We start from the raw sequence: 21,725 nt of genomic DNA on the forward strand, positions 1-21,725 counted from the left end.
TTTAAAGTTTATTCAAAGGAAAGAAGTAGACCTTTTGCTAGACTTATTCCCAGCCTCCCCACCCCACCCCCACACCCCTAGACAGAGACACCAATCGCTGTCTGCACTGAGCTCACTCTGCAGCTCATTATCTGAGGCTGGGTAATAGAGATGCAAACGATCAGCCAAACATGTTTTAACTGAATGTAGACAAAAACTGGAATTGAAGCAGTGTACATAAAAGAATAACTTCCCCAAGCATTTTGTTATTTGCCAGTGTGAATAGACTATAATCTGTGAGAAACTCCAAGATGGAATCCGACCTTTTATTTTTAACAAAACCAATGAACTCAGTGGTTGCCTGCAATAACTACAATCATTGCCTATAGACAGCACCTCTTCCAAATTAGGGAACATTCCTTGAAGTTCTCATTAAATTCACATTACTGTTTTGGGGGTGATATCCTGGGAGCTATGATTGTTCAATCATATATGAGTTGAGTTCTTATATGAAGCAGAAGCATTGTGTATGTAGACACTGAAATGTATTCGGCAGAGTAGGTTTGTTATTCGGTACAAATATCTCCTTTGGGAATTGTACTAGAGAAAGCCTCTCTGATTACTGCTCCATGGCTGTGTTTTTAGCAGTAATCATTCCCCTTAAGATAACCTTACAGAGGTCATTCTTAAACAGAGAGAACTCATGATGGATTATCTTGTCACTGCCCTTCACCATCGGTCACAGTCCAAGCCGGCCATAGGAAAAGGAGGAGCCTCTTGCTTTGTCTTTTTTTTTTTTTTTTTTTTTTTTTTAGCTGTAAAACAAGTGAGGGACTTGGAAGCCCTTTCTGCTGCCTTCAGGTCCTATTTGCAGAGTCCGGGGCTGCCTTGACAGAAGCAGCTGCCCCGTGTCATTCTAATGCTCGTCTTGACCTTTCTGCTCTTCGTGTGATTTGAGTTATGATTCTGCACCTTTCTCTCTGCCTTCCTTTGCTTTCCCAGTTTAGATTTATTAAAGAAAGAAGAGAAAGGTCTAGGCCTGGACTTCAACATTCTCAGCTTTGCCGTTACATCACTCTGTTCCGTGGGCAGAGCATTTTGGCTTTCTGTGCCTCAGTTTCCTAAGCTATAAAATTGGGTTCATAATATGTACCCCAATTATTTCAATATTACTCTGAGGATCAATGATCATGACAGATGTCACCATTTTTTAAGTTTAAAATGCTATACAATGTTATATTTAAATACTAAAACGTACTCAAAATATCAAAGTGCCCATCAAGCCCCTGAAAACAGGGGCTTATGACCAAGGTGTCAGAGCTTCAATTTAGTCACAAGTTTCACACAGCAGAAACGAATTCTGGCTGATTTAAGAAAAAACAACAACAGCAATATATCTCTGTATTAAAGGGAGCATGAGAGAAAGACATTGTTTGGAACACTATTGAGTAACTCCTATAAATACCAGGCTTGACAATGGGGAAGAATAAGGAAGTTGCTAGGACCATGACCAAAACTATGTACCAACACTGATGTTGCTGCCACCTACCCCATCCCCGCCCCTGCAAAAACAAACAAGCCAAGAGAAAATACATTTATAGTATTTATTGAAAAAAATTCACATGTAAGTGAACCCACACAGTTCCAACCTGTATTTTTCAAGAGTTAATTGTATATTTCTTTGAATCACTTATTCAAAGTCTAAAATAGGTATTTCTCATTGGCTTTGCACACACTGTGACCCAACCTTCCTTTAAGGAGCCTGGGAAATGAGAATCTAACATTTTCAGCTTTGAACGTGAGAAGCAGGCACTATCTCCCACCAAGGCTCATAAACTAGCATTCATTTCACAAACATGGGAAAGGGGTCCAGAAGCTGAGTAGTACCTCAATATGTTTTTGGAGAGTTCATGGTAATTTCATATTCATCTAAGGGAAATTAAGTTAGGAATACATTTGGTTGGGCTTAGTGGGATAAATGTATGTGGTCAGTAACCATTTATGTGAATAGCTAAGTTATTGCTGGTCACCCCATCCTTCAATTGGCCAATTTACCTGCTGCTGTGACCTGCAGGTGCAGGACATTGATGGTACACTGGATAATATGAGGATGGTCAATTAAAAAAATATTTAAGATTAGTCACTGCACAACATAACTTGAAATGCCCTGAAATATTACAGCCCACAGATGAAATAAGATAACATGCCTAGAAATTTATATGGCTTATCAATAATGAGTTGGGAAACTGAAAGAAGCAGCTTTTCTAAATTATCAATAATATAAAACATATTGATCAACCACACTGGATAAAAAATTTTCTGAGTTATCAATACAGAAAATGATCTTATAAATTACTGTCATAAGAAAGAGGTAATCACCCCAAATTGTGTAAGCTTCAGGCCCATATAAACCAAAGTTGCAGTCTTTGGAATACAGATGCACTGAGGCCCATCTCAATCTTCCAAGTGGTTACAGTCTAGTAGGTCAGGCAGACAAGAAAAACAAGTAGTTCAAGATAGTGTTAACAAATGCAACAATATGAAATCAACTGACCATTTAGGGGAAAATGGATCTTGCTAGACTGGCTAGTTTATAAGCAAGAGAAATTTATTTCTCACAGTTCTGGAGGCTGGGTTCAAGATCAGGGTGCCAACATATTTGGGTTCTGGTGAGGGCCCTCTTCTGGATTGCAGACTGCTGACTTCTCATAGTATCCTCACATGTTACAAATAGAACGCTCTGGTCATCTTCTTTAAGGGCACTAATCCCATTCATGAGGGCAGCACCCTTTTGACTTGATTAACTCCCAAAGACCCGACCTCCTAATGGTATCACATTGCAGGTTATGATTTTTAACATATGAATTTTGGGGGAGACAAAAACGTTTAATCCATATGTAGTTTTTTCTGACACGAAATGTGTAGCTCCTTTCAACAACAAGTATCTTGTTCCCAAACCAATTCTACAATTCCCCCACACCAGCTGAGTGTTTTACAATTCCATTCAGTTTTGATACTAACTACCCAGAGTTTGTGCAGACCCCATAGGCTAAGAGCTCAGTCCAGCAAGAGTGTCTCCACTTCAGACGCCATTTGCAAGTCCCAGGTCCTCAGGCTGCCTGCACTCTGTCAGACTTGGCTATATTGAACAAACTCAAAAGGAGTCTGGAGGCTTTGCTAGAAAAAAATAATAAAGATTTATCCGAGGGTCTTAAGGTTTGTGAACAGAAACACAATTAGTCAATACCCAGAGTGTTGTTGTTTTTTTAATATATTTTTATTGATTTCAGAGAGGAAGGGAGAGGGAAACAGAGATAGAAACATCAATGATGAGAGAGAATCACTGATGGCTGCCTTCTGTGTGCCCCCTACTGGGGTTTGAGCCCGCAACTCAGGCATGTGTCCTTGGCTGGAGTCAATGCTTCCCTGCCTCCCCCTCTCCCATTTTGTAGTTCTCTGGACCAATGGAAACAACCTGCTCACTTCATGAAGTGTTAAATGGAGTTTATTTGTATCACCTAAATTGTCTTCTTTAATCGTGAGGAGGTCCTGAATGAGTCGCCCCAAGATGTGCCTCTGTGATATACAGATTGTTTTGAGCTAAAGGCAACTTTCACCTCAGGCTCAAAAGAAACTCTGCCCTCCTCATCTTAACTACCTGGAAGAATTTGAATTGGAGACCTTGCCAATAAGAGATTCTCAAAGATAACTTCTGATGACCTGTCAGTGTACTAAAAAACATCCAAACGTGTAGAGAATTTTTATGAGTTTATTTGAGCCAAACTGATGACAATTGTAGGGCAGCAAACTCTCAATGATTGAGAAAAGGCTCCAGAGAATGAAGTTTTACTGCTTATTTTATACAGAGGAGGAGACATGGGGGTGGGTAAAATCCATTAGTGGTAGATTAGGGAGGTGGGGAAGCAAAGCAAGGGGGAGGAGAGGGGTCTCTGGGATGGGATAAAAAGTAAAACAGATAGACACACACTTTCACTTCGGTGGTAATGATAGTCAACAGTTAACGTCTACAGCATGTAGAGATGGTGTTTGGGCAAGAAGATAACAACGAGGGGTGCTGTGGTCTCCTGGTAGGAGATTGTGCCCTGAGGGGTGTGGAAAAAAAGGGATTACTCCAACATTCCAAAGTATGTTATCATAGATGCAAAAGACAATAGTCAGGCTCAGTTAGGGTAAAGATGGACCTTTCTTGAAGAAGATACCAGCCTAGGACATGACTACCCACCATGACTCATTTTTAGTTAGGAATTTTTATGTTGAAACCATCCTGTATAGTTACTTTCTGTGTCTCAGTTTATAAGGCCTGCTATGCAGGCCTCCCCGAGCTCGTCAGGCTTAGTATGGGAGCCCTTTTTCACCCACAAACCAATCCATTGGGCAGGGCAAACTTCTATTTACTGAAGGTCTGCTCTTCTTATCATCCTGCAATGACCTTTAGAAGCCCCCAAGGTCAAGATGTCTCATCCCTATGACAGGATGTCTTACATACCCAGGTTCCCTTTCTTTTTCCTTTTTTATAGATTTCATTTCATTTTTTATAATCCTCACCTGAGGATATTTTTCCATTGATTTTTACAGAGAGTGGGAGAGAGGGGGTCAGAGAGAGAAACACCGATGTGAGAGAGACACGTCAATTGGTTGCCTCCTACATGCTTCCAACCAGGGCTGGGAGCCTGCAACAGAGGTACGTGCCCTTGACCAGAATCAAACCTAGGAACCTTCAGATCACAGGCCAATGCTCTATCCACTGAGCCAAACCAGCTAGGGTCCCATGTTCTCTTTCTATCTCTGAACCTCTCATGCATGTGGGTTCCCATACATATGTATGAATTAAATTTGGTTATTTTCTCTTACCAGTCTGTCTCATGTCTATTTGATTATTAGACCAACCAAAAAGAACCTGAAGGTAAAGGAATGTTTGTTCCTCCCCCACAATCATTTTTAACATTATAAAGGATACATACAACTCAGGAACAGCCAAATATAAGAGAGGCATAGGAAAATATATTGGAGGTGGGGTGAGGGTTGGTGCAGAGCTTCCATGCCTTTGTCAACATAAGATATATTCAAACATGCCTTGCTGGCATGGCTCAGTGGTTGAGTGTTGACCTATGAACCAGGAGGTCACAGTTTGATTCCTGGTCAGGGCACATGCCCGAGTTGCAGGCTCAAGTTCTAGTGTGATTTGTGCAGGAGGCAGCCAATCAATGATTCTCCCTCATCATTGATGTTTCTCTCTCTCTCTCCCTCTCCCTTCCTCTCTGAAATAAAATAAAAATATATTTTAAAAAATAAATATTCAAACCTGTAGATGATTTTTGTGAGTTTATTTGAGCCAAACTGACTACCATTGCTGGGAAGCAAAATCTCAACAGATTGAGATAATGCTCCAGAAAATAGCAGTTCTGCATCCTGCTTGCACCCTACATTACAATTAAAATAGATTAGGGTGTTGGGAGAAAGTAGAGTAAGGAGGGAGAGAGTCTTTGGGATTGGATAAAAAGTAAAATGGTTGACACATACTTCTTTTACATAGATGGGTACAGGATAGTTAACAGCCAACAATTAATAACAATGAGCGGTGCTGTGATCTCTGCAGAGAGGTGCCTGTGCTTTGAGGGGTCTGGAAAAAGGAAAATTACTTTGTTATTACAAAAGTATGTTTATCAGGAATGTTATCCTAGATTCAAAAAGATAACAGACAGGCTTACTTAAGATGAAGATTGATCTTGGTTAGGGAAAAATACAACTTTAGGATATGACTGCCCTCCATGACCTGATGTTATTTAAAAAGTTTTCATGTCAGACCATCTGTGTGGTTACTTTAGGTCTCTGATTTTGTAAGACAACCACACAGGTCTCCCCTAAGCTTGTCAGGTTTAGTATGTGGCCCCTTTTCATCCACACCCTCTCTGGGTACACCACCTTCCCAGCACACCATTATCACCAGCCCAGAAGCTTCCTGAATCTCATTGTTCTCGAGTTTTTATTAAAGTTTCATTACATAGGCATGGATGATTAAATCATTGACCACTGGTGATGGAATTCATTCTCCAGTCCCTCTTCCTTCCCTGGGAGAGGGTGTTAAAAGTTCCAACTCTCTAACCACTTGCTTGGTCTTTCGGTGAGCAGCTCCCATCCTGAAACAATCAAGCGGTCCTATTCTGAGTCACCTCATTAGCATAAATTCGAATAAGTTTTAAAGTGGCTCCTTAGGGATAACTAAAGACACTCCTATAACTCAGGAAATTCCAAAGGTTTTAGGAGCTCTGTGCCAGGAACTGGGGGGAAAAAGACCAAATATATATTTTTATTATACCACAATCCAACATCATTAATTTGATTAGTAAAGCTAGGACGTTAGACAATGTAACAGACTTTTCTGAGTCAGGTACCCAAAACATTCCCCAAAATTTCCTTTAGAAATTATTTTCAGTTACTTGGCCCAAGATATAATGATTCTTCCATTTTTTGCTTTTGTACCATAAATAGTAGGAACAAATTATGAAGAATATGAAAAAGACTTGTTATATGTTGTTATCATGAAAATTGAAGTTATGTGTGGTGGATTGCTATTTGGATTATACATATTTTTTTTAACTATATGCTATTCAGCATTAAATATATAATGTATTGAATGTGAAGTATGAAGTTGCTGTCCCATGAATGTAAAATAGAAGCAATGGAGTCTCTGATTGTCTTTAAAGTTCCTTCCAGTTTGTCACCTCTTTCATCTTAATGAATTCCTAACATTCATGAAATCATTGGCTTCAGGTCCTTAGTTGGATGCTTCACCTCCTTTCTATGGCTTCTGTTATTGGAGAAATTGGGGCATTCTCTTCCCCACTGGTTACTGGGTGTGGGGTCCTTACAATATTTTGAGAAAAAGAATTTACACATGGGAGAATGAGTTATTTTTTTAAAGATATTTTTTATTGATTTCAGAGTGGAAGGGAGAGAGAGAGGGAGAGATACAAACATCAACGATGAGAATCATTGATTGGCTGCCTCCTGCACACCCCCCAGCTGGGGGTCAACCCCTCAACCTGAGCATGTGCCCTGACAGAGAAACCATGGCCTCCTGGTTCATAGGTTGATGCTCAACCACTGAGCCACACCAGCTGGGTGATGATTGATTTTTATTTGTGTGGAAATACATCCCTGGGTTTCCAAAGTCCCACTCCAGTCATAGGAGAAGTGTAGCCGAGGTTTCAGTAAAGCTAAAAGCGAAGCCAGTGTCCAGAGTTTCTGTTCCATGTGCAGCCAGGTCCAAATCAGCATCAGGCTAGCTCAGTCCATTAGTCCATTGTATGTGGGGGTCCACATGGCCCATGGTGAACGCAGGAGAGCTCACTCTGAGCAACGAATCTCAAGAGAATAAGAGGAACCAAGAGCACGAGAGCACAAGAGAGCGAACATCTTTGTTTAGGAGATTAAATGTTCTAAATCTTCATGCCCTCGCCGTGGTCACACCCACTCCAGCCAATGACCTGTTCCCAGGTGTGACTGACAGACAAGTACCTTCCTGGCATCACCCCAACTTACTGCACATGCATCCATCCTCCTTCCTGTCCAGTACCTTCCCTCAGTAATCTGCAGGGAATAGACCAGCGGTTCGGTTCCCAGAGGAGAGTACAGCTTTAGCTTCCTGGTGAAGCTGCCCAAATGACATGCCTGTGATATCTGGCCTTCCTTTTGCTGCTTTCTTGTCATTAATAAGTAGTTTAATTACAACAGTATCACTTCCAATGATAGCGGGGACTTGGAGTCTGATAGATAGAGCACCTGAATTAATCTGAAAAGTAATCATATTATTTTAAATCTTAGAACACATATACTTACGTGCATAGGGGGTTAAGTTTCTTATGTATGAATAGGGAGTTAAGTTTTTCTTAAAGTTTCTTTTCAAGGCCTGTGTGAAGCAATTGAGGAGGTGACTCAGCTATGAATCCAACAAGCAGAACCAATAAGCAGGGTCAGGCCTACCCACCAGGAGTCAAAACATCATCTCAGCAACATCATCTCATCGCCTGATAACTAAGGATGATAGCTGAACGTCTGCATGTAGCCACATTCCTCACCCCAACCCCCTTCCTGCCTATGCCCTAGCCTTGAAAAACCTGTTTCCCTGACTACTTATATTGCTCGGGGTCTCACCTTCCCCTTACCATCGTCATGGGGGGGAGGGGGAATGCAAACGCCTGCAAAAAGCCTGGGAACTGGGAACAAAAACTTAGTGCCCAATATAAGAGAAAACCCTGCTGCAATCAGCACTCAGCTTTGGGAACAAATACCCCTGAGCCACAGCGCCAATGCTCCTGCAATAAAATGCATTTTCTGAATCTTCGGAGTGCCTGGTTGTATGTCTTCCCGCTGCCTGGAAATTTTGCCATAACACCAAGGGGAAATAAGTTTCAACTGATATCAGTGTTATTCATAGCACCATTTTCGAAAATATAAACCAAATGAGGTGTACAGACTACCTATACCGGCGATGGCGAACCTATGACACGCGTGTCAGAGGTGACATGTGCACTCATTTTTTTGGTTGATTTTCTTTGTTAAATGGCATTTAAATATGTAAAATAAATATCAAAAATATAAGTCTTTGTTTTACTATGGTTGCAAATATCAAAAAATTTCTATATGTGACACGGCACCAGAGTTAAGGTAGGGTTTTTCAAAATGCTGACATGCCGAGCTCAAATGGTTCATTCACCATTACTGACCTATACCTATAATTTTTTCATGGTATAACTTCTTTTTAAATGGTTCTATTCTGGTAAGAAATGTTTAAAATGTTTCAACTAAACAAAAAGTTTCTTAGAAGGTGCAGGTTGGCCAGAGCAGATTGTTAAACTACAGGTTTTAGCAACAAAGTCACTTAAACTAATTGAGAAGTGAAGGAATAAGTTAACTGAGTGAATTAATAACTTGGTTGCTAGAGTAAATTTTTTCTGATTGAAAGTCAACCATGAGCCCTAACCGGTTTGGTTCAGTAGAGCTTCGGCCTGTGGACTGAAAGGTCCCAGGTCCAATTCCGGTCAAGGGCATGTACCTTGGTTGCAGGCACATCCCCAGTAGGAGGTGTGCAGGAGGCAGCTGATTGATGTTTCTTTCTCACCTAACTATCTCTCTGTAAAAAATCAATAAAATATATATATTTTTAAAGTCAACAATGAAGTGAGTCATAGACTTTGGATAGTGGTAGGGAAAAGAGGAAGAGAATGAAGGGGTTTAGATCATACCACCCCAAAATGTACCACTTTGGCATGTGGATAATTTTGAGCTGAAGGGCATGAAGACCCAGCAGATTCAGGAAAAGCTCTTTATTACCCCCCTTAACTGCCTAAAAGAAAGTATTTGTAGGGGAAATCTATATCAGAAAGGGTGCTTGGATTGGAAGAGAGTTGCTACAGGAGATAATTTTTTTTCACCTGAGAGACATATCTGCATAACAAGGCATCTTTCACTTCCCACACATTTCCTCCTCTTACCCGCCCATAACTTGCTTCCCTCGCCTAGAAACCTCAAACCCCTATCTCTTTCCTTAGCTCAGGATGGTATAAATCTCAATTGTGTGGCTGCCTATGAGTCTTATTATCTTTTTTAAAAATATATATTTTATTGATTTTTTACAGAGAGGAAGGGAGAGAGATAGAGAGTTAGAAACATCGATGAGAGAGGAACATCGATCAGCTGCCTCCTGCACATCTCCCACTGGGGATGTGCCTGCAACCCAGGTACATGCCCTTGACCGGAATCAAACCTGGGACCTTTCAGTCCTCAAGCCGACGCTCTATCCACTGAGCCAAACCGGTTTCGGCGAGTCTTATTATCTTTATGTGGCTCCCGTGCATACAGATATAATTAAAATTGTTTTTCCCCCTCTTGTTAATCTATTTTATGTCCATTTAGTTCTTAGACCAGCCACAGAACCTAGAAGGGTAGAAGTTAAATTTTTTTCCTTCCCTAGAAGAACATGATTTTTTTCTGAACAGGAAGAAGAAAAAGCAAAGAAAAGAGATATTAGAGAAAGATGGATGCCATTAAAGACATGGAAGTCATACTATTCAAAATTCTGAAGTAACATACACAGAAGGAGAAACCTTATAATGTCTACTATTAATTTTAAAAAGTGATTTATTCATAGCATGCCATAGGTCTGAAAACTTTAACAATTCTGAAGAATAGAAGAGAAAGAAATTAAGATGTTGTTAAGGACTGGCTGTTAGTGACATAGTTAAGAACAAACATATTTATCCAAACTTGTTTAATTACTTTTAAAGTTTGCTTGAGTTTGTATAGATTTTGTTTACACGTTTGTAATCAGTGTTGTAGCTCAGTAAAATGGTTAAGAATATAGCCTTTAAAGACAGGCAAGGCTAGATTCTAATTAAGACTGGCAAGTTAACTTCTTCGAATCTCAGTTTCTTCCTTTGCAAAAGCAGAATAATAATTGATACTGGCTTGCTAAGAAGTTAAATAATGGAAAGCCTTGACAATGCCTGGTGAGTCATGATACCCAAAGAAGAATTGGTTTATGCTTGAGCCTTTGAACAAGGAACCATTATCAAACAGCTCTCTCTAAGACTGTCAGAGTATAGCTGTCCCTTTGTCCCATGAAGTGCCATGGAATCATAGAAAGTCTAGAGGTCACCTCATTCATTCTACCCATCAATGAGTGCATCTGCTCTACAATATCCATTACGTGCACCTGAACATGTCTTTCTTTGGAGAAATCACTACTTAGTATGGTCCCTATCTTGTTTTAGAATGGGTCTATTAGGCAATTTTACCTTATATTCCGCCAAAATCTGCCTTTCACTTCTACTCTTAGGTCTTTGTTCTGCCACAGTCTCCTCCTTATTCCAAGTCCATGAATGGGCCCTGTCCCTGCTGCCATAGGCCTTCCCTTTCCCAGGCTCTTTTTCCCCAGTCCCTCTTCTGCATGTTGGGGTCCATGAATAGGAGAAAAAGCCTCGTGGGGTGCATCCCTTTAAGCATAGCAACTTGAAGAGAGGATCTTTTGCAAATTTTTGTTTAGGGTCCGGATAGAGGGCATATTTTAAATTGGCACAATGACTGTTCACATTATCAATCATTTGCTACATAATAAAATCAGAACAGAGCTTCTCTCTCCTCTGAGAAAATGTCAACGGAAGAGGGTGGAGATTCCTCTTGCCAATGACTATAGAAATCAAAGAATGTTGGGATCTTCAACTAAGTAGGGCCTAATCAGGAGCATAGGAAAATAGAGCAGAAGTCGGTCACTTGGTTACTCAGAGAGTGAGAAAATACTTGATGAGAGACCTGTTTTCTCTCTCTCCCTTCCTCACTCTCTCTGTCCCCTACCCTTACTCTCTCTTTGTTTTATGCATGCAGGAAGTGTCTTTTGGAAGACAAAAGAATCAAGAATTAGAGCACATGAGGGTTTGGGTTTCCAAATAATTTAACCTTGTCTTCCTTTATAGCCCTCTGGTGTCTGTATTTTCCAGGGTCTGATTTTACAAATAATAGATATATCGTTTGCAAATATCTTCTCCCATTCAGTATGTTGTCTTTTTGTTTTGTTGATGATTTTCTTCACTATACAAAACTTTTTAGTTTGATGTAGTCCCTTTTGTTTATTTTTGTTGTTGCTGCCCTTGCCTAAGGAGACATATCCAAATAGACATTACTAAGAGCGATGTCAAAGAGTTTACAGCCTATGTTTTCTTTTAGGAGTTTAATGGTTTCAGGTCTTACATTTAAGTCTTTAATTCATTTTGAATTTATTTTTGTATATGGTGTAAGAAAGTGGTCCAATTTATTTACTTATTTATTTATTTTTTGCATGTGTCTGTCCCGTTTTCCTAGCACCATTTATTGAAGAGACTGGCTTTACCCCATTATATATCTTTGCCTACTTTGTCATGGATTAATTGACCATATAAATAAGGATTTATTTCTGGGCTCTCTCTATATATCTATATCTATATCTATCTACATATATATATATCTCCTTTATTCTGATACCATACTGCTTTCATTATTGTAGCTTTGTAGTACAGTTTGAAATCCAGGAGCATGATACCTCCCACTTTCTTCTTTCTCAAGATTGCTGTGGCTATTTAGAATATTTTGCGGTTCCATATAAATTTTACAATTATTTGTTCTAGTTCTGAGAATAACATTGGTATTTTAATAGGAATTGCACTGAGTCTTTACATTGCTTTAGGTAGCAAGGACATCTTAACAATATATATGTTTTTTCTTCATCTTAACAATATTAATCACCCCAATTCATGAGCATAGTATATCCTTTCATTTATTTGTATCCTCTTCAATTTTTTTCATCTTATAGCTTTCAGAGTACAAGTCTTTCACCTCTTTGGTTAAATTTATTCCTAGGTATTTTATGCTTTTTGATGCATTTGTAAATGGGATTGTTTTCTTAATTTTTCTTTCTGGTAGTTTATTATTGGTGTATAAAAATGCAAACAATTTCTGAATATTATTTTGTATCCTGCTACTTTACTGAATTCATTTATTAGTTCTAATGGCTTTTTTTAATGGCATCTTTAGGGTTTTCTATATATAATATCATGTCACCTGCAAATAATGAGTTTTACTTCTTCCTTTCCTATTTGTATGCCTTTTATTTCTTTTTCTTGTCTATTTGCTGTGACTAGGACTTCCAATACTATGCTGAATAGAAGTGGTAAGAATAGGCATACTTTGTCTTGTTCCTGATCCTAGAGGAAATGCTTTCAGCTTTTCAACATTGAGTACAATGTTAGCTGTGGGTTTGTCATACATAGCCTTTATTATGTTGAGATATGTTCCTTCTATACCTACTTTGTTGAAAGTTTTTATCATAAAAAGATGTTGAATTTTGTCAAATTATTTTTCTACATCTATTGAGAGAATAATATGATTTTTCTTTCTCATTTTGTTAATGTGATCTATCACCCTGATTGAGCTACAGACATTGAACTATCCTTGCATCCCTGGGATAAATTCCATTTGGTCATCTTTATATATAAAAGCCTAAGCAACTGTTTGACTGTTCAACCAGTAGCTATGACGTGCACTGACAACCAGGGGGCAGACACTCAACACAGACAAGCATGGAAACATGGAATAGACTGATGAATCTCAGAGGGAAGTGGGGAGAGGAGAGGGTGGGTAGAGATTAACCAAAGTTCTTATATGCATACCAGAGGCTTGGTGCATGGATTCATGCACTGGTGGGGTCCCTCAGCCTGGCCTGCACCCTCTCGCAATCTGGGACCCCTCAAGGGATGTCAGACTGCTGGTTTCTGCCCGATCCGCACAGACCAGGCCGAGGGACCCCACTGGTGCATGAATCCATGCATCCGGCCTCTATGGTTGTATAATGCTTTTAAATGCATGTTGAATCCAGTTTTGCTACTATTTTGTTGAGGAATTTTTGCATCTATGTTCATCAAGGACATCATCCAGTAAGCCATCTTTATTCTTGGGCCCCTGACTCAGCACATTATGAGGTATGCAGACATTCTAGTAAGATACCTTTGCCAGCTCTCAAGTTATTGCCTCCCAGCTCCCAATTCACTATTTATTGCCTGCACTGCTAAAATGAAGATGGGCCCTTTAAATGTTTTCCTTTGTCAATTGACAAAATGTTATGCTTTTTCAGTAGGAGTTGCTAGAGAGACATTGAAGGAAAAAGTTGTTTTCCTTCCTGGTTCCTTTGTGTCTTGCAGCAGGCTCCTGCAATGCAAGTAGCTTTTCTGGCAACCAGCAATACATGAGTTTTCTTCACAACTGTGCTTCTGCAGCACATGATGGTAAGCAGTACACACACAGCAGCCAGCAGCTTCCCTTGCCACCCCACCTAGGAAGATTTGTAGTGGAATACCTCCAGGAAGACACCTCCCTTTCAACAGCATTTTTTTTAAAAACCAGGGAAAATTTCCAGCAAATTCTTCTAACAGTACCAGAGAGACTTCTCTGCTATTCAGTGACTCACATCTCACACCCACTTCAACAAGGTCTGATTCTCAGCCTAGAGGGATTGAGGGACTCTTCTGTGATTACTATATCTCAGCCCTTGGGTTAGTGGTTGCTCCTTATAGCTGCTCATCCTATATAACTTAGAGTTTTCTTTATTTCTTACTATGCATTCCCTCATTACTCTAAGCCTCTGTTATAATTAATAATTCTTTATATTAAACTTTCTCTGTTCAAATTACTGTGTGGTTTCTGCCTCCTTACTTCCCATCAGCTTTCCATCAGGAAATAGCATATTTCCCTGGAAAATCAGATCTTTTTACCTTATGAAGAAATAAGTGGAGATATTAGGGGCAGTAAAATTAGCTAGAGCACCACTAACCTCAGAATCACCCGATATCAGTGGGTCAACTACCACACACAATCTGATGTCCACACAGATTTAGATCCCATCCAGGTAAGGCAGATGTGTCTCTCTTTACAAGTGAATACAACCTCAGACAAAAAAAAAAAAATCCACCTTGTCACAGCAATGTCATTTGCCAGAGAGATAGCCATAGACGTGTGAAATCCATTATGGCCTTCACAGCCCATGTGGGCATCTCTAATTTGGATTGCCATCTGCTGAGCTTTTCCAAAACTGTACTCGACAGGTAATTCTTTCTGTGAGGAATGCATTCAACTGACGTGCAACTATTTGGTTCCTCTCAACAGGAATGAAAGGGGACATATAAATCCCACACTGATAGCCTCCTTTTGTGGTTTTTTCTGTACTATACAATTTAGCCCTTACTTATATGTATTCTGATTCTTGAATTTTTACCTTTTAAAATGTCTCTTCTTGCTATAAAGATTACAATTTTCTTAGAGGCATTAAAGTCTTGGTTCTCCCGCTTACTGCCATTTTAACTTTGGGCAACTTATTTAACTTCTGAGTCTCAGCTCATCCTCTACACAATGTGGACAATTGCATGTCCTGTCTCAGCGGGATCATTCACTTTTATGAAACCTTTTAATCTACACGTTGTCACATTTAAATTACACTGATCTTAAACCACAGAGTGATTTTAGCTGGAAGGGAATATTATTCTTTGATTCTCAATGCTAGGTTCTCGGTGGAAAGCAGTTGACTCTTCATTTCTTCTTCATGATTTCACAGAAGAGTAAAGAGGATTCTGGACTGTTCCAATTCATCAACATTGACAATAGAGTTGACAGAGAACCTCTTCCCACTATAAACACATAGAAATGCTGAGTAAGATATTACTGAGTCATTTTTAAATGGAATAAATGAATTTTAGAAATGTAAGAGAAATAAAACAATTCTGGAAATAAAACCAAAATTTCAAAGCCAGAATAATAAGATCTAGAAGTTGCCATTTGCTCAGGTTATGACCAGGATACTGGCCCTGGGTTATGGATGCCATGTGGCTCCCATTTTTCCTTAGAATTGAAATCCACTAGCTTATCAGGGTCAACGGAAGTGGTCCTGCCCTCTGGCAGAACAGAGTGCTACGGTTTCCAAAAGGATGGCACCAAAAAGGAAGGGTGAGTTCTAGGGTTGCCAGAGCTAAACACAAAATTCTGACAGCTGGGTTCTCGGTGAAACCCAGCTCCCCTGGCAATGTGCTGAATAAATGAATGAAAGTCAGGAAAGCTCTGATCTCTGGGCTAATGAAGACAGACAATTATCCATCATCCTGCACACGAGCAGTATGGAGGTGTGATGCCAGGTGGTAGGGATCAGACTAATGCTGTGAGTGAACTCTCAGATTTCCAAGTCTTTCTTTTTGAAGTTTGACGGCGTGGATTTTTTTGCACCAAGAATACCCCGAGAGCCATGGACAATTCAGGAGGAAGTCCTTACAGGGGAGATCCTGGAAAAGAAGATTGAGAACTTCAGTAAATTTTTGGAAAAATGAAAGATATAAGACCATATTGTTCTTTAAGCTGGAAAAGCGTGTCTTACAGATAACGTATATGCCTTGTCAGCTCAAGAATCTACCACTGAGTGAAACTTCCTTCCATATTTTATACTTAACTTGCCAAGTGGATCTAATGCCCACATCAGGTGTCCATTTCTGGTCTAAGCAGCTGGGACCCCAGGAGAAGGGAGACCAAAAAGCAGAGGTGAATAGGCAGGCATTGACAGAAAGGTCAATGTTGACATAAGCAAAGAGATAGGCAATTTTGCTTAGAAGAACACAGATTTTGAGCCAGAAAGATATGAGTTTAAATGCTGGAGCAGTCACCTATGATCTGAATCACCTCAGGAAAGTTCATCTATCTGAGCCTCAACTCCTCCATTGGTAAATTGGGTATAATAATACCAACCTAATAAAAGAGTTGTGGATATTAAATAAGATAAAACTATAAAATGCCTCATACAGTTCTTAGCGCATAGCCTATTCTCAGGAAAAAGTCAATGAGTCAATGGTATTTTTAACTCTATTAATAAGTGTTAGGTGTTCTTCCAAAGAGCTTCACATTCTCCATGATATTGGTCTCTGAGCTGTAAATGGGTTGAGATTCTTTGGGAAAATGGACTAGTATGTTGGAAAGAAATTTCATTCGTATTCCATTTCTGGCTCAATTACTAAGTCATAGAGATTAGAGCAGGGAGAACTATATTTTTCTGGCTGTTTGTCCCATCAGAATGGGTGCAGAACTCTTATGGTTGCAAATAAAAGAAATCCAACAGCTTAAAACAAAACAAACAAACAAAAAAAGGAATTTGCTTCTTCATGGAAATTAAAAAGTCCAGTGTATGGTGGCTTATTTGGATCCAGGTACACAAAAGATGAAGCCAGGCTTCTCTTGGTTCTGCTTTCTTCTGTATTGTCAACAAGCTCTCCTAAAATGGCAGCAAAGGTTCCAAACGCACCTTCAGGCTTACATTCCATCCTTTGGAAGGAAAGTATCTCTTAATAATTCCAGTCAAAACTGGAGGAAAACTCTCATTGGCCCAAGTTGGATGACATGCTTATCTCTGAATCAATCATGAAGGCAGGAGATTCAGTATTCTGATGGACCAGGTTTGGGTCATGTATTCATCACTAGGCCTGGGGATGGATGTGAGGGCCAGCTCTACCTAAAGCACATGGATAAGGGTAGGGAGCCTCCAAGTATTATGGGGACATTTTTACTGAAAGAAAGAGGATGGTAATGTGTTACTGGAAAGAAAAGCAGACAAACAGTTGTGAGAGAGAAATTAAAGCAAAATGACTACCCTCTTTTTTTGCTGCTCTAAAATAATTATATGTCTACCTCACGGTGGCCACTGGTAATCTTATTTGAAAGAAATTATGTAAATCTGACTAATAATGTATTCTTGGGTGACAAAAATGAAGTCAACCACATGAAGATTAATTTATCAGAAGCTGCAAATAAATTACTTTATGTAAGGGCAGTTTTACTTTTATCTGGATGAGTTCTGTGTGCCTGACCACTACCCTGACCAGCTCATCCTATAACAAAGGAAATTGCCATCTGTCCCTTTGCTTGTATAAAATATTTCTGGAGGTGGCTTGCCAACTTCAGCCAGAATGACAGAACTAATGAGTTTTTAGCTACCATATGCACGGAGTATAATAATAGCAGGTTCTAGGCAAATGTTGTCTACTTGCTTCTGGGAGTGCTTTCCCTCCATGATAGGAGCAGATGCCCAAGGCTCTATTAAGAATTCTGTTTTCTTCATAAATCTGTACAGTAACATGGAGTCCTCATATTCTAGTGAAGTGATTTTTATATGGAAAGCATGACCCTTGTTAACCCGTTTCTCTTCAGTTTTCAACTTCTGTTATATAGAGACTGGCCCTTATTATGTCAGATATAAGTATCAGGTGCCTTTTAGAAAATTTGGGCAGTTTGAGCTTTCTAATAGGTCTTTTGCTCTTTTGATGCCTTACTGATTTATGTGAAAGAAAACAAGATTTTAATTTCCTAATACTTCTTGCTATTTTATGTTCAAATGATTATATATACCTCGCCCAGTGCTTTGTGTCTAATTATTCCAACAGTCAGGATAGGTTAGCTTATGTGGTTGTAACAAATGAACCCAAATTTCAAAGGTCTATAACAAAGGCTTATTTCTCATTCTCACTACATGTTCCACCATTTTCTATAGATTATCATGCAATGTGCTTCCCTGAGGTTCTAGTATGTGGGATGCCACAATTGGAAATCCTATCTAATAAAGATGGAATATGCAAATTGACCATCACTTCACAACAAAGATGGAGGTGCTCACAGCTAATAAGGAGGGAATATGCAAATTGACACGACAAAGATGGCAGTGGCTGGGCTGGGATGCTCTGGGCCTCTGGGCAGTGTGCGAAGGCGGGAGGCAGCTCCGGGCCAGAGCGAAGGTGGTGCCGACAGCCAGGGGAAGGAAGGCCTATTCTTGCATGAGTCTTTGTGCATCGGGCCTCTAGTTTATAAATATTCACGTGAGACTACAGTATAGGGGTTGGGTGGGTGAGTATCTTAAAAGTTTATAGTGAGAATGTGTTTTTAAAATATATTTTTATTGATTTCAGCGAGGAAAGGGAGAGGGAGATAGAACCATCAATGATGAGAATCATTGATCAGCTGACTCCTGTACACCCCCTATTTGGGAATTGAGCCCGCAACCCAGGCAGGTGCCCTGACTGGGAATTGAACTGTGTGACCTCCTGGTTCATAGATTGATGTTCAACCACTGAGCCATGCTGGCTGGGCTAGGGTGCTTTAAAAAAAAATAGTACCAGAAAACCTGACCCTGTCCACTGACAGTGCCTAGAAGTCACTAAAACTCAGTAGCAACAAACACACCTGGTACCCAGATTTTGGTTTTTACATTTCATTTCTCAATCATGAAAGAAGTCAGGACTCCTTGGAGAAATGGCTGATTCTGGATTTGGGTCAAAGAAAGATCATTTCAGAAAATAAGGAAGCATTAAGAACACATGGATCCACTAAACAATTGATGGACATTTGGACTATTTCCATTTTCTGGCTATTGTCAATAAGAATGTATGAGAACAGCTGCCACAGCAACACAAGGAGTCAGACACAAAAAGAGGGCTGTCTGTGGGGTGAGGTGGGGTTTTCCCATGTCGGATGATGCTTGGAGGACCAGCACCAGCTCTTCCTCATCTTCATCCTCCAACCAGCAAACTGAGAAAGAAACCAACACCCCCAAAAACAGAGTGAAAGAGTAAGAAGGTTCGGAAGGAGCTGGCAGATTCCGCTTTAGATCCTCCAGCTAACTGCAGTGCTAGTCCAAAGGCGATAACATCTATGAATGGAGATCAACCATCCTGGAGCTGCCAGCATCCGTGTATGAGGGAGGTGTATTCTTCCTCGATACCACTTTTACCCCAGAACACCCCTTCAATCTTCCAAAGGTTACATTTCAGACAAGAATCTATCACTGGAATAACAGGCAAGGAGTCATTGGCTTGGACATACTGAAGGATAATTGGAGTCCAGCACTAAGCATTTCTAAAGCCCTCCTTTCTACCTGCTCACTTCTTACAGACTGTAATCCTGCCGATCTCTAGGTGAGAAGTATTGCCACTCAGTCTATGACCAACAGAGCAGAACATGACAGAATGGCTGAATAATGGACCAAGAGATACGCTACACAAATTGGGTTTTCACAATTCTTACATTATTTGTCTGTCACAGAGAGATTTTGAAGGAGTGAGAGAGGGTGGGAGTTGGTAGAGAGTAGGGTATTTCTGTAACAGACATTATTCAATCATTTCCTAAGATTTTGTTGTAACGTAAGGTATGTTGCTATGGTAGACAGAATTGGTATTAGCAACATTTAAAATTGTCATTAGTTCTGCCATGTAAGTTGAAATGTAGCACAGAGAATATACCTTTGGATTTGGTTGCTTGTAGTCTGTAAATTTAAAACAGCTTAATTTTGTACAGGTTGCACACATGGCCTTTTATGTGAAGTCCTTCCAAAGCTACATACTTTTTTGCTTAAAAAAATTGAAACTTGTTTTCCCTTCTTGGAAAGGAACAATGATATTTAACCGTTTTTAGAGACTGTCATCTCATATGTATTAAATGGACATGTGTCTATAAGACCATACAGGAAATGAGTAATTATGTATTTTATTTTATATGACAATCTGCTTTATTGTGAAAAGATTCGAGGTTGGAATCAGGACCTGTGAAAACCTGCAGTAAAATACCTTAAGCTGTTAACTGTAATATGTAGAATAGGAGTTGCTCAGTGGATTGGTTCTATGATGCCAACTACTTAAGTCTACATTTGTTACTGTGCTAATAAACAATATTAAACCAACAAAAGAGAATGTATGAATATCCATGTACACGTTTTTCATGGATATGTTTTCAATTCTCTTGGGCATGTAACCAAGAGTGGAAAGTCTGCGTCATAGTAACTCTGTTTAACTTTTATAGAACTGCCAGACTCTTTTCTAAAGCAGCTGCACCATTTTACATTCCTAGTAGCAATGTACGAGGGGTCCAATGTCTCCACATCCTCTCCAACACTTGCTATCTTTCTCTTATTTTTTCTTACAGCCTTCCTAGTGGGTGTGAAGTGGTATCTCATTGTGGCTTTGATTTGCATTTTCTTAATGACTGATGATGTTACGCATTTTTATTGTGCTTATTGGCCATTTGTATATCTTCTTTGGATGAATGTCTGTTCAGATCCTTCGCCCATTTTTACATGGGCTAGTTTTCTTTTCACTTTGAGTTGTAAGAAGTTTTGGGTTTGTTTTTTTGTATATTCTGCATACAAGACCTTTATTAGATATATGATTTGCAAACATTTTCTCCCAACTGTGGGTTGTTTTCACGTCCTTAATAGTTTCATTTGAAACATAAAAGTTTGAATTTTGATGAAGTCCAATTTATCTTTTCTTTTTTCTTGTGTCGCGTGTGCTTTTGGTGTCATGTTTAACTCCTGCATATAGGCCTCTGATTCATTCTGAACTGATTTTTGTATAAAGTGAGTTAGAGGTCCAAATTCATTCTTTTGCATGTGAATACTCAAGTTATCCGAGAATCATCTGTTGAAAAGACTAAACTTTGCTGAAAATCAATTGACTGTAAGTGTTTATTTCTGGATTCTCAATTCTATTCCATTGATATATATGTCTATCCTTATACTAGCTCCACACTGTCTTAACTACTGTAGCTTTGTACTAAGTTTTGAAATTGAGAAATGTGAACTTCAAATTGTGTTCTTTTTTCAAGGTTGTTTTGACTCTTCTGAATTCCTTGCATTTCCATATGAATTTTAGGATTGTCTATGAAAGTCTGCAAACAGAAGAAAAAAGAAAAAAAAAAGAAAGAGAAAGCATGAAAACAAACCAGTAGGGCCCTGACTGGCGTGACTCAGTCATTAGAACATTAGCTGGAGCACTAAAAAGTTGTGGGTTTGATTCCTGCTCAAGGGCATGGACCTGGGTTGTAGGTTTCATCCCAGGCTCTAGTCAGGGTGCCAGCAGGAGGTGACCAATCAATGTGTCTCTCTCATATCGGTGTTTCTCTCTCTGACTCTGTCTCTCTGTCTCTTTCTCCCTTGCTCCTTCCCTCCCTTTGCTCCCTTCCACTCTCTCTAAAAATCAATGGAAAAAATATCCTCAAGTGAAGATTAACAACAACAACAACAAAAGTGGGATTTTAATAGGGATTGTTTTGCATTCGTAGATTCATTTGGGGAAGACTTCAGATTCATGAATATGGGATATCTTTCCATTTATTTAGTAGTTCACTGT

The 21,725-nt window shown here is 39.5% G+C and overlaps 1 pseudogene; it reads left to right on the forward strand.

Annotated features, from left to right (window-relative positions):
- The first annotated feature begins 19,067 nt into the window (after positions 1-19,067).
- LOC102772291 lies at positions 19,068-19,655 on the forward strand (annotated as a pseudogene).
- Positions 19,656-21,725: the final 2,070 nt, after the last annotated feature.

This window comes from Myotis davidii, unplaced genomic scaffold (genome assembly GCF_000327345.1).
Source record: "Myotis davidii unplaced genomic scaffold, ASM32734v1 scaffold370, whole genome shotgun sequence".
Lineage (NCBI taxonomy): Eukaryota > Metazoa > Chordata > Mammalia > Chiroptera > Vespertilionidae > Myotis > Myotis davidii.